At 37.9% G+C, this 13,899-nt stretch overlaps 1 pseudogene; it reads left to right on the top strand.

Moving 5' to 3' along the window:
* Positions 1 to 3,866: 3,866 nt before the first annotated feature.
* LOC111877708 (uncharacterized) lies at positions 3,867 to 5,428 on the top strand (annotated as a pseudogene).
* The last annotated feature ends 8,471 nt before the right edge of the window (positions 5,429 to 13,899 follow it).

The raw sequence follows: 13,899 nt of genomic DNA, 5'->3' as shown, positions 1-13,899 counted from the left end.
ATGATAAGTATTGCAAGCTAGCAATGTTAATTATAGAAAACAAAAGTTTCAATTGGGAAAGAGTTGTTTTGCTATAATTAAGGGAGAGGAAATTATACTTCATCTCAAATCTATAAGCTTAGATCGTGAGGTTTTAATCATTTAGTCAAGGAAATATATATGAATTTCATGTTGGAATGGCTCAACATAAGGAAATTATGTATATGGGTCCATTATTTGCGTTCTAAAATTCGATTATGATTACGACATCCCATTTCATAATCTGAATTATGAGAACTTGGCAAATTGAAATAGACATATTATAGCAGAAGACTGGTTTAGTCTTTATGTGAGACATCATGAATCGTGTCCCATATGCTTCATATATAGGATCGATTACATGTGCTATATTCATCCATTCTAAAATTTTCCAAATGCCTGGGGCGTTAAGAAGGGAAAAGGTTTAGAACTGAATATGACTAAATGGATTAAACAACTGTCGAGGACAATCTAAGGTTTAGCAAAGATTGGTTGCTCAAGGACAGTTAGAAGTATAGTGATAATTCTGGAAGGACCATATTGACATAATCTGTAAGGAGGCAACTCTTGTTCAGAAGTGATAGTCAAAATGGAATCTGGAAATGTTTCAAAGTTAGAATTTTTCAATCTGTTTAAGATTAGGAAACTTAATGCAAGAAGGATGTTTCCAAGGAGTTGATCTCCTTTGGAATGCTCTGTAATGATTGTTGTCAAGTCCTTCTGACTTTGTGCATAATCATTACAAGAGGTTCAATGCATATAAGTTTAGAATCTAACAGATTTCAGTAAATGGCCTGAATTTGAAATTCTTGCATTTGTAGTAAGGATTTGGGACTGTGAAAACAGAATCATTGAAGTTATGTTCAATCGATCTAGTTCACAAAGTAAAGATCATAAACAAACATAGTATGCATACTTGGTGTATGGCATGACTAGTGTTTAGAAAACATAGTGTACATGCTTGGAGCATGGGGCAACTATTGTTTTAAATTCAAGAATAAAGTTGATAGCTAAAATAGTATACAATGAATAATGTGTAATCATATGGTGATAAATAAAAGGTGTTTTATTTATGTTCATAGGTTTTGATACCATATTGGATTCAATTATTACTGTGTTTCACTTTGCATGTTTTGACTTCCCGAATAAACTAGGTTATTCTTCCGGAATGACTAAGTTATTCAAACCATCCACAGTCGGTCATATGTTGGAAGTAGATATGAATTAAGACTGTCATGGGTTGGCTTGTAGAGGTCTAAGGTGTTGGACAAAGGGCTACAACACTCATGAGTGCTCATAAGTTCTGAGTATTGGATCCAACCCGCGCTCATTGGAATCACTTCATGGATTTTATCACGAGTGATCATGAGACAATAATATCTTATATTCTTCAAACCTAGAGATATGAGTTGTTACTATGAGTTGATAGTACATTGATTTCACGAAAACGCATTTGGTAACTCGGTGCTATAAAACGTGTCTTTGTGTATGATTCAACAAGTAGTAAAACAAGCCATATGAGTCGAAGTTTATCCATTCCTTTTACCTTTGGGATAAAAGCGATATCTGTGGGCCCCTTGATGATTTGAGGATGACAAATGGAAGTGCTCGGCCGGGCCAGGACTAATTTGATTTGTTCAATTAGTCAGTCATCATAAATCGGAAATCGGGAAACAACAAATGGACAGAGAGAATGATTATAATCCATGTCTCAGTCCATATGATATCTAGAATGGAGGAATATATGATCCCTAATCTAATGGACAAGTCATTGACAAAGGTCAGAGTTCGACAGAAGCTTTTGAGAGCTACGATTGCCAGTTGGTTCCTGAAGTTATACGCAATAATAGTTTTAGACTTATCCAAGTGGGAGACTGTTGGATTAATGTCTAAGTCCATAACTATAATTGGTAAGACTTGACTCGACCCGGTATGGTCCATTTGGGTTGCATGGCATCATGCATTTGGATAGACTATAATGAGAGAAATAAGACACTTATGGTTATTAATATATTATAAGTTCTAGTATATTAATAATAAGAATAATAAGATTATTTAATTAGTATTGATCAAGAATTAATCTAGGATTAATTAATTGATCAAAAGAAGACTAATTAAATATATGGGTTGATTGTGTAAATCATCCATACTTGTATAGTGGGCTAATGCTCCATGGATAATCAAGTTCAGCTAAAACCCATAGGATGGTCCATGGATGCTCCATGGTGTATGTGAACCCATGGATCCAAGGAAATGGAAAGTCATGACAATTAGGGTTTACCCTAATTGTAACACTATATAAAGATCTTATTCTTGACAAAATCGGCCACTAGTATCACTCTAGAGAGGGCTAGCCGATTTTCATGAAGTGTAGAATTCTCTCAAGTTATTCCAAGTGTATTTGGTGTTGTGTAAACTATTTGAGGTGTCACACTTGGGGCACTAGGCACTCAAGCTTCATGAAGACATTCTACATCAAAGAGGTATGTATTCTATCTTGTTATATTGATAGTTTTGTATGCTAGATTAGGATAATACCTTGGATGTTCATATTTTCATGTATAATAGAGAAAACATAGATCTAAGGTATTTAGGGTTGCATGTACACTTAGGAGTGTTAGAATGCTCATAACCCAGCAGTGGTATCAGAGCCTAGGCTTGTTTTCTTGTTATACTTGCAAAAGGAGCTAAAAAATCGAGTTTTGATGTTGTCTGCCCAGCAGACTCGCCGAGTCCATGAATGGACTCGCCGAGTCCAAGACAAAATGCATCCAACTCGCCGAGTTGGTTCGTGCACTCGACGAGTTGGACCCCCAAACAGGATAAATTCAACTTTTTTGGCTGGAATTGGACTAGGAACATTACCCTAAGATGTTTTTGAACTTATAAACTTGTTTTTGATGTGGTAATGTTCATGCTAATCCAATTCCAAACATATAAGGAAATGCGATGTAAGGTAAATATGATGTAAGAGACGACCCTTAGGATAAATCCTTAGGGAAGGTACTTAAGAGTAAAGAAGATAATGGGGATGGGTAATTAGGTTACCCGTTTGATGATTAAGCATAATAATTATATTATTGTGGGTTGAAAACCCTATGTACTCACCAGGTTTCCCAACCTGACCCATCCAATTTATTTATATCACAAGTGTTGATATGAAGTCACATTACAGAGAGAGATTAAGGAGATATAAATCACTAGTGATAATGAATGTAAGTTCTATTTATGCTTATGTTTCTGTATTGACAATGACATCCCAAATGTTTTAAAATGAATAAAAATACTTTTCTTCAGAAATGCTTTGAAAACGTATTTATCATGTTTTACTGGGAACAAATTCCGCAACCTTTGTATTAAAAGAGATACTCTCATTTCTATAAAGCATAAACAAAAATCGGTATTTTCTGACCGTGAAAATGGGGATGTCACGGTACCATCATTTTGTGTCTAATACCAAATATGATGTTTGGGAGTCTATCTTTAAAATAGGGTCATTAAGTAAAGCCGCAAGTTGATCTCTTTGCAAAATAAAATGTACTACATTATAAGGTAAAAATAAGGGAAAAACACGAAAAAACCCTATATATTATACCCCAATGCTTAACAAAACCCTTATATTATTTTTTTGTACAAATTAACCATTATTCTTTCTGAGTTTGATGGTTTTCATGTTTTGTGACTGGTTAGCCTAATCAACCGGTAACATAGCTGACATGGCTTTAGGCCGCTCTGACATTGAAGAAAGTTGAGAGAAGTAAGAATGGTCATCAAATCCTTGAAGAAAAAACATTAGTAAAACCCACATCACACGACATTTTAATTCATCTCTTCCACCTGGTGCTGCCATGAACCGCCACTCAATCCACGCTTTCACCTTCCCAAAAACCTTGCCCATCATCCTACCTAACCCCTCATCTTTCTTCTTGCCTCACCTCTTCTCATCCCCTCTCCCTACAAACTCATTTTTTCAAAACTTTGTCCTCAAAAATGGCGATCAACCTGAATACATCCATCCTTATCTTATCAAATCATCTATCTCCTCACTTCCTCTCTCTTACACATCTCTGTTTCTAACACTGCTTTCACATATCAAATCTTTAAAGCTGATCTTACCATTTCGGTCTTCAATAACCCGAATCTGAATCAAACCCGTTATATCTTTGTTCAATGATCTCAACACAACTTTGGACATTCAACCCAATTTGAGATTCTTTCTCGTTAGAGGCAGCCTCTTCTTGACATTCCAGGTATTACAAAGTGTCGCATTATCCATTTCCACTATCCACACAATTCTTAATTGTGTTCTCAATTCTTCTAAAACTAAGTACAAGATTAATCTGAATAATGGTTAAACATGGGTTATGTATTCGTCAATGCCAATCTGTTTGACCCATGATGTATCCTCCATTTCATCCGATAAGTTTTGTGGTATAATACACATCGCTATATTACCAAACCCGGATTCTGAATTCGAATCGATTCTTGTTATCTAGTTTCTGGCCATGCCTTGTTTACAAAACCATTTTGTGTTGAATATAAAAATGAGAAGAAAGTTTGGGGGATTTGTTAATGTTAGCAAACCCTCTCCATCTTCGTCGATGATCCAAATTACAAGAGTATCGATGGTGAACTTGTGTGTTATTGGAGATTCATGGGTGTTAGAAACTGACCCCTTTTCTATAACCGGGCATCCAATCAAAGGAATTAAATAAGAATCGTATCCTCAAATCATTGATGCTCTTGTGAAAGATGTCTGGGGTTTGGATTCAACTGCTATAGAAACCACATCATCATATTTTTTTGGTAAATTGGTAGCAAGGGCAGCCATGTTAGCATTGATAGCCGAAGAAGTTTCTTATCTTGATGTAACCCCTAAATCGAGTAGTACTTGAAGGATACAATTGACCCACGGTTAAATGGATTTGCTGTTCTAGCGAAGAAGACCCAATTTGGGGAAGAAATATAGAGCTCAAGCGTACTCTTTAATGGCAGATTTCATGATATTGGGTAGAGGTGGAAATTCAAAGTATCTTCGTTTGAGATGCTTTGATTACACTCATGGGCGTCTGGATTAACTGAATTTGCAGACGGAAGGAATCAAGATAGCACAAGTGAAGCTGTAAATGCGTGTTGCTCTGCTACTTTAATGGGTCTGGCTTATGGAGACACACATCTTGTTGTAGTTGGATCTCTGCTTACAACCATGGAGATTGATGCTTCTCAAACATGGTGACATGTAAGAGAAGACGACACAATTTATGCTGCAGATTTCACAAGGGAGAAGAGAATGGTGGGACTTCTTTGGGCTAAGTTCCAACTAAAAGAATTATATAAAATATATAAAAATAAAGAAAATTGATAGAACAGTTAACCTAGAGTTACCTGATGACTTGCAATTGTTAGACGGTTTGGGAAATAAAAATGGTTAATTTGTATAAAAAAAAATATAATATAAGGGTTTTTTAAGCATCCGAGTATAATATATAGGGTTTTTGCATGTTTTTCCCTAAAAATAAACTACAAATTACCAAAATACAAACATATATAAACCAAAATACTAAAATAAGTTATCAAACTACTAAAGAAAATATTAACAAACCTAAAAAAATACCAAAGTAGCTACTAAACTAAGGTGTTGTTTGTTTTTCTGAAGCCAAAATGTTTGCAGTTTGCGGACTATATCTGCAAGCCTCTGCAACAGAAGAGGTGGACCAAATGTCTGTAGTCTGCTATAAGAAGTCTATTTGTTTTTTAACGTCTGCAGGTACTGAAATAAACTAATTTTTCAAACTTAATTTCATATCATAAACATAAAAAGGCATTTTCAGCGAAAAGATAGTCAGCGGAGAAAGGAAATAAAGATAGGCAACGTTTTTTTTGTTTAGGTTAAAATGAGGTGTGAAGACCTTTGAAGACAGTGGTCCATGTCTGCGCCAAGAAGATCTCGCGCAGACGTTTTTGATCTGCACACTTCCAAAAAACAAACACTCTACGAGGGCATATGTCCGCGTGGCGCAGACAAAAAATGGTTGCGTAGATCTGCACAAAAAAAAAAAGAAAAAACAAACAACCCTTAACTTTTACTAAGACCATCTCCAACCCATCTCTATTTTTCCCCCATAAATGGAGTAAATAATGTTTCATCTCCAACCCTACTCCATTTTCTACCCCAATTTTTACCCCAAAAAGTATATTCCTAGAATATTCCATTTTATAACTTATATATATTGTCAAATACACCCTCTACTACTTAAACTTTATATGTATGATTAATTAATATAAATTGGTATATAACATGATATTATAAATATTAAATATTACATTTAAATTATAATTAGTTGATAAAATAAACTAAAAATGTATAAAATAAAAATGAGAGGGACTCAATAGTATGCCCCCATATATGGGGGAATACTATTCATATATCCAAAAATGGAGGTGAAAATAAGGTAGGGTTGGAGAAGAATGAGGGAAGAAATGGAGTATTGGGGGTGGGTTGGAGATGCCCTAAGAGAGGAGGAAGTGATTCCCTCCTAACCTATTTAACCCACTGCCATATTGGTTCCACCTTAGTTTTTATCTATTTTATCTCTTCAATCCTTCCCAACCTAAAACACATGGAAGCTTTATATTTCCCAACTTACTCAATCCACTTATCATGTCAATATTTTTTATTTAATTAAATTAAAATATATAAAATAAAATAAAACATTATATTTTGTACTATAAAAAAAACTTCTACTAATTTAAAACAAAAAAGTTCTAAAATAATTAAAGGAAAAAAACAGAAGTTTACCACTCATGCTTTAAAATTAAGTGAAATTTTAACAAAAATATATAACCAATAAAAAGTATAGTCACATGGGTTGAATAGTCATAATATCATATTCATACTTTTAATTGTGAATATAATTGAAAACAAAAGAAGTCAGATACTAAAGAGAGAATTTAAAGGAAGAGAGGGATCAACTACGGGTTTTATAGTCCGCTCAAAAACTCCACAAAGAAACCCGCAATATCCCTCAGAGAACCTCCTTCCATTACATACACTATACCCTCCTCCCTAAAAAATCAACGTTAACTTAAATATCAACATTAACCAAAATATTAAACTAACATTTACCAACTAGTCTCTCTTCCTAATAAAAACCTTTCTAAGGTGCCACATGACATTTTTTACACCTCTATTTTGCCACATGGCATCCACTCCTAAGCTCTCTTGTGACAATCCTATATTTTCCAAAAGCATTGTAATGCTCGAAAGTCAAATACAACGAAATTAACCTCGAAAATAAAGTGTTCAAATATCTAAGTTGGGATGCATCAAATATTAGATATCATGCCAAGGTTTCCAAAAACATAAAGAACGCTCAAAACTGAGTTATAATGAAGAAATTATAACCACTCGTATATTTACGACACGCCGTTAAAACTTTTTTTGACGTAAAAAGTAAAACCTCAATAAAATGCATTTTAGCCTTAAGTATCTAAACAAAAGTCGTAGATCTCGTTGAAAGGTGAGCGTGCATGAAAAGATCACCCAATTTGGACCTCGTATGAAGAAGTTACGAATTTTCAAAGTTTCGTAACAGTAGTAGAGGGCTAAAAAAAACTCGAATTGAAGATCGAGTGTTAATTAGCTAGCGCAACCTAAATGAAAGTTGTAGAGCATAATCTCACCTACACGTGGATATAAAGAACACGAAAAACGGAGCTCGTACGCGAAAGTTACGAAATTTAGAAGTGGACAGGCCGGATTACGCCCCGCGTTCACTGGGAGTACACCCCGCGTTCTCTGGGAGTACGCCCCGCGTACTAGACCCAGAGTCGAGTCCCATCGGCCCGCCCCCTCTACGCTTACCTAGCCAGGAGTCGTAAGCCATGACGCATTCTTACGCCCAGCGTAACGAGGTACGCGCTGCGTACGTGAGTACGCCCCGCGTACTCCAAAATTACGCCCCGCATACTCACTCCTCCAGCACTATAAATAGATGACATAAGCTTCGAGTTTTTGCACACCTTCACAATTCATCAGTCATTCTCCCATAATTCTAAGCCCCAGAGACCATTCCTGACGACCTCGATTTCCGCACTCGAGCCCCCGACGAAAGATCCACGCTGCAGAGATTCCCGAGAGCCCGAAGACGCAACTTTCTGCGGTCGAAACTCTGCTCAACTCTAGCCTCTCTCTTCAAACTTAACGAGTGAGTTCATACCCCTACTTTTCAATTCTTTTCACATTTTAGGGGGGGAATACAAGTACATTACAAATCAAAGTATCGTTTTATAAACTTAATTATAATATCGTTCTTATAGGGTTTTGATACAAAAATATCTTTATGTTTAAAGGGCTATTATATTACCAAGTTGTTCTTACAAAGTGGAAACATACTTTTGAGAAACTATAATGAGTATAGTTATCAAAGTTATTCATACATTTTACATATACATTTTGACAAATGAAATATTTTCAAGGGAAGTAAATTCTTTATTATCGTGAATCTGTTTATACCAAGTAATGTGAGACATTCAAACTTCAACGTACTTGTATGTATGCATTTTAAGTCCTGTATTATATACCATAATCTCTTGGAGGCAGAGCGTGATACTTGTGTATAGATCTATACGGGATTGACAACCCCGCACCTAAACTATTAGCTATAGTTAGACCGGCAGGTCTGGGGTGACAAATGTCATAACACTACAACACCTGAAGAATGTTGTTACAGGCCGTCAGTGTCAATAGTATGGTTATAAAACTCACATAAAAGTATAAAAACAAGTTTGATTTACGAGATTCATATATGCAGTCAGTTTTCTACATCATTTTGGCACAAAGTTATCATTATTATTCAAGTATGGAACATACTAACACACACCAACTCTGGAAACTTTTCAAACCATTTATAGAAAATATTGGATTTTCTGAAAACCTCGTTCATCGATTTACTACCAAAAAGGACATACTTTTCAATGCAATACACTTATGAACTCACCAACTTAATTGTTGACACTTTTTCAAAACCACTTGTATTTCTCAGGGAATCAGTAATACAGGTAACTACCAGCTTTTGGAGGAGGAACACTAAGAATGTTTTTATTATTGAACATTTATCATCATATTGTAATATTCTTTTGCTAATATGTATAACGCAACAATATACGTTTTTATTATATATATGATGGTTGTGTTACTTTCTTTACAATATTCAATTGTTGTGATACTACGTGAAGTCATCCACCCCCGAATGTTTCCGCCATTCTGGTTTGGGGGTGTGACAGATTGGTATCAGAGCATTGTTTATAGTGAACTAAGTATATCGAACCACATACGATATACAAACTATAAATGCAAATGGGACCAAAAACCCTCTAACGAAACATTTTCATGAACAATATACTTTGTTTTAAAGATATACATTTTTACAAGCATGCATTAATCTCGTCATAACAAGTTTTTTTTAAAAAAATATTAAGGCAAGTTACGACACTACGATTGAACCCCGGGTTATGTAATCAGGTCGAGAATAAATATAGTCTGATCAACTATATTTATCCTGGATTTGACCAACATGCGTCGAGGAATGGTCATAGTGGTCAACAAGCCAAAAACTTACCAAATACAAATTATTTTAAGATTCGCCAATTTGAAATACTATAGGAGTATTGTTAAAAATAGTTGTACAATAAAATATTTGTGCTCCGTAATATATATATATATATATATATATATATATATATATATATATATATATATATATATATATATATATATATATATATATATAGTTAAAAATAGTAAGTCGTTAAATAGGAATTTCTTTTCTTATAAAGTTCTCATATCTCTATCCTAGTACAGAGAAATGGCCGGATTCCATTTACCAGGAGATCCCTACTACCCAAACCAAGGCAACGAAGGTTGGATAGAAGAAGACCCGGAGGAAGACCCAGAGGAAATCGAAGAAGAGGTCGACGAAGAACCCGAAGGAGTTATCGAAGAAGAATTCGAAGTCAAAGTCGGAGAGGAATTCGAAGTCGACGAAGAGGTCGAGGAAATTTCTAGCGGAACAGACTCCGAGCCAGAAGTAATCGACCCTCCCATCCCTCATCCTCCCGTAATCAGACCATATCAACCGGGACCCATCCCCATCTGGGGAAGCCATCTCTACTACTAGAGCCGCCAGCAAGGTGTACGCCCTCCTTTCGGCATGTGCCGAGATTTTTACAATGTCAGTGGGGGAGGCTCAGCTGATCGAGCACTTCCTGTCATCGTGAATGCTATAGCTAACCAAAACTACCAGGCGGACCAACAAGCAGCCAGAGTTCATGAGAACAATGCTGCTACCCAAGGTAACGCCGCTGACATCCGCCGTTTGGAAGGACTACATGAGAATACCCAAATCTACACAGGAAAACTTCAGAACCAAATGATAACGGATCTGGCTGAAATAAGAGAGATGAAGGAACAATAAGCAGATCTCGAGAGGCGACTGATGGGAGTCAAACGGTCGGATGCCGAATCTAGCTCCAAACGCCGCAAGTAGAGCTTGTTCGATGCCCAAAAATTTTGTTATAAAATAGGATCTCGGATAAAAGTTTTTCTTTCCGCTTGTAACTATAGTCGGAGACCTCTAAGTAGGTCAAATTTTCCAAGCAAGACATGTAACACACCACGGGTGTGACCAATATATATATTAATATGAAGTACTTCCTTATAATACCTCTCGGAAACTTATGGGTTAACTAAAAATTTCTATTCCAACCTTGAAACCATAAACTAAAGTCAAAACAAATTACAAGATACAACTAACACACGATTATCAAAACGTTAGAAACTTATAGTATTCATTCTTATTTTTCTCTACTAGAACATGCCTCCTCGTAGATCAACACGCAGAAACTCAACTTCAACACCACCTCCACCACCTCGTCTAATTATGGACGCCGTTATGTTCCAGACTGCTGTAACCGCTGCTATAACCGCAACAATGGCTCAAATGAGCAACAACGGATCGGGGGGAGGAACAAACAGTTTTACAAATGGCCAAGGTCAAAGTCGTTCAGGGGTATGCACTTACAAAGACTTCACCAACGGAAAACCTATTCCCTTTTATGGGACTGGGGGAGTATTGGCTCTATCTCAATGGATAGAGAAAATGGAAGTTGTATTCGAAATCTGTGCATGTCCTGAAGAAAGCAAAGTAAAGTTTGCTGCTTTTACTTTCGCTGAACGCGCCCTGACGTGGTGGAACGGCCACGTCCAGACATTAACCCTGGTGGTGGCGAACTCCATGGGTTGGGAAAACCTGAAACGAATGCTCCTACGAGAATACTGCCCAAGAGGCGAGATCCAGAAGCATGAACAGGAACTGTGGAACCTTTCGATGGTAGGTTCGGACATAGCAGGTTACACCAACAGGTTCAGTGACTTAATAACACTTTGCCCAGGAATGTTAACCCTGGAAAGCCAAAAGGTCGAGAGATACATCTGGGGACTATCACCCCAACTTCGAGGAAGTGTGTTAGCTTCCAAACCCTTGACCTTCGTCAACGCCAAGGAACTAGCGCAATCTCTTGTTGATCATGGTGTCTGTCAAGGAGTCGCGGCTATCATGGCTGAACCAACCAAAGGGAACAGCAACAACGAGATCAATGCCAACAACAACAAGAAGAAGAAATTCTAGAACAAAAGGAAGGGGCAAACTTCGAAAGAACCTTCAAAGAAGCAAATGGTTGCGATTCATGCTGCTACTACCCCCACCACAACTCCTGCTACCTCTGCACCAACAAAACCATATGCGGGGAATCTGCCCAAGTGCAGCAAGTGCAACTACCATCACCACGATATTTGTCGCGAGATGCATTGCAAGAACTGTGACAGGAAAGGGCACACAGCCCGTATCTGTAGAGCACCGGCACGACCAATCACTCAAGTTTCTGGTACGGGAGTAAGCCAGGCGTGTTATGGGTGCGGAGAGATTGGACACTTCAGGAGGAATTCTCCCAAGGAAAGGAACGCTGGCGGTGTGGGGAGAGTGTTGGCAGTAGGACAGAATGAAGCAATAGCAGACCCCACGGTGGTTACGGGTACGTTCCTACTCAACAACACTTATGCATGCATACTCTTTGATTGTGGTGCGGAGAGAAGTTTTATGAGTCATAAATTCAAACACCTACTTAGTCAAAAACCCCAACCACTCAATAAAATGTTCACTGTAGAAATGGCAAACGGTAAAACGGAAAACACAAATGACTTGTACATAGGATGCACACTAAATTTAAACGAGCACTTGTTTCGAGTCGATCTTATGCCCATTTCCATAAGAAGTTTCGATGTCATCATCGGTATGGACTGGTTGAGCCTTCACCATGCCGATATCCTTTGTCACGAAAGGGTCGTTCGCCTAAATCTGCCAAACGGCGAAACTCTTGTCATTTATGGCGACAAACCTAGTTCAAATTTACAAATCATTTCCTGTATTAAAGCACAAAAGTATCTTCGTAAGGAATATCATGCCTTTCTAGCCCACGTAGTAGACAAGAAACGAGAATCGAAAAACATTAAAGACATTCCGGAAGTCTGTAATTTCCCAGATATCTTCCCAGAAGATCTTCCAGGAATCCCACCGGAACGTCAAGTCGAGTTCAGAATCGACTTAATCCCCGGAGCTACCCCAGTAGCAAAGTCGCCTTACCGTTTAGCCCCGGCCGAGATGCAAGAACTATCCAGTCAATTAAAAGAGCTGCTGAGCAAGGGATTCATCAGACCGAGTTTCTCACCATGGGGAGCACCAGTCCTATTCGTGAAAAAGAAGGACGGATCCTTTCACATGTCCATCGATTATCGGGAACTGAACAAACTCACGATCAAGAACCGATATCCCTTACCGCGCAAAGACGATCTATTCAACCAACTACAGGGAGCAAGCTACTTCTCAAAGATCGATTTAAGATCTGGTTATCACCAACTGCGAGTACTGGAAGGAGACATCCCCAAAACGGCTTTCCGAACACATTATGGTCACTACAAATTTGTGGTAATGCCCTTCGGATTGACGAATGCTCCAGCAGTGTTCATGGACTTGATGAACCGAGTATGTCGTCCCTTCCTAGATAAATTCGTGATCGTGTTCATAGATGATATACTCATCTATTCAAGAAGCCAGGAAGAACACAACCAACATCTCCGCCAAGTACTGGAAACATTAAGGGCAGAGAAACTTTACGCAAAATTTTCCAAGTGCGAATTTTGGATTCGGGAAGTGGATTTCCTAGGACATGTTGTAAGCAAAGAAGGAATACATGTGGACCCTTCCAAAATAAAGGCAATAGATAGTTGGACTACTCCAAGGACCCCTACAGAAATCCGACAATTTTTGGGACTCGCTGGGTATTACCGAAGATTCATACCGAACTTTTCAAAGATTGCCAAGCCACTTACCACCCTAACCCAGAAAAATGTGACCTTCGACTGGGGAGAAAAACAAGACAACACATTTCAGGCACTAAAGCGAGCCTTATGTAGTGCGCCCATCCTAACCCTGCCAGAGGGAACGGAGGACTTCATGGTCTATTGTGATGCATCAAACCAAGGACTTGGGTGTGTCTTAATGCAAAGAGGGAAGGTCATCGACTACGCCTCAAGGCAACTAAAGACGCACGAAGTGAACTACACAACGCACGATCTTGAACTAGGGGCAGTCGTCTTCGCTCTGAAGATATGGAGACACTACCTCTACGGCACAAAATGTACCATCTTCACCGATCATAAAAGCCTCCAACATATCCTCAACCAGAAGGAACTCAACATGAGACAGAGACTATGGGTAGAACTACTAAGTGATTACGAATGCGAAATTCGATATCAACCCGGAAAGG

The sequence above is a fragment of the Lactuca sativa genome, chromosome 3, assembly GCF_002870075.4.
Source record: "Lactuca sativa cultivar Salinas chromosome 3, Lsat_Salinas_v11, whole genome shotgun sequence".
Taxonomy (NCBI): Eukaryota; Viridiplantae; Streptophyta; class Magnoliopsida; order Asterales; family Asteraceae; genus Lactuca; species Lactuca sativa.
This window is presented reverse-complemented; position numbering and strand designations above follow the sequence as displayed.